This window comes from Capsicum annuum, unplaced genomic scaffold (genome assembly GCF_002878395.1).
Source record: "Capsicum annuum cultivar UCD-10X-F1 unplaced genomic scaffold, UCD10Xv1.1 ctg1491, whole genome shotgun sequence".
Classification (NCBI taxonomy): domain Eukaryota; kingdom Viridiplantae; phylum Streptophyta; class Magnoliopsida; order Solanales; family Solanaceae; genus Capsicum; species Capsicum annuum.
Window position 1 is genome coordinate 680656 of NW_025820326.1, and position 266 is coordinate 680921.

Genomic DNA, 266 nt, shown 5'->3' on the forward strand with positions numbered 1-266 from the left:
AAAAAAAACCTAAAATATTTTAGTTCTTTTAGCTTTGTACCTAAACTTTCACTAAACACGCTATAAATCTAAATGGTAGTGTAAAACAAATTTCATTCTACCATTCACTCTTTCATTTTTCTCAATTGACAAATGTCACGATCTAAACCAGGGCCTGTTCGCGACGGGCATCTCAAGTCCATGAGGACTGGAGATCGCCCCCTGAGCCTATTCCAATACAACCATGAACACCTAGCAGCGGATGAATACCAATATAAAGCAAGACA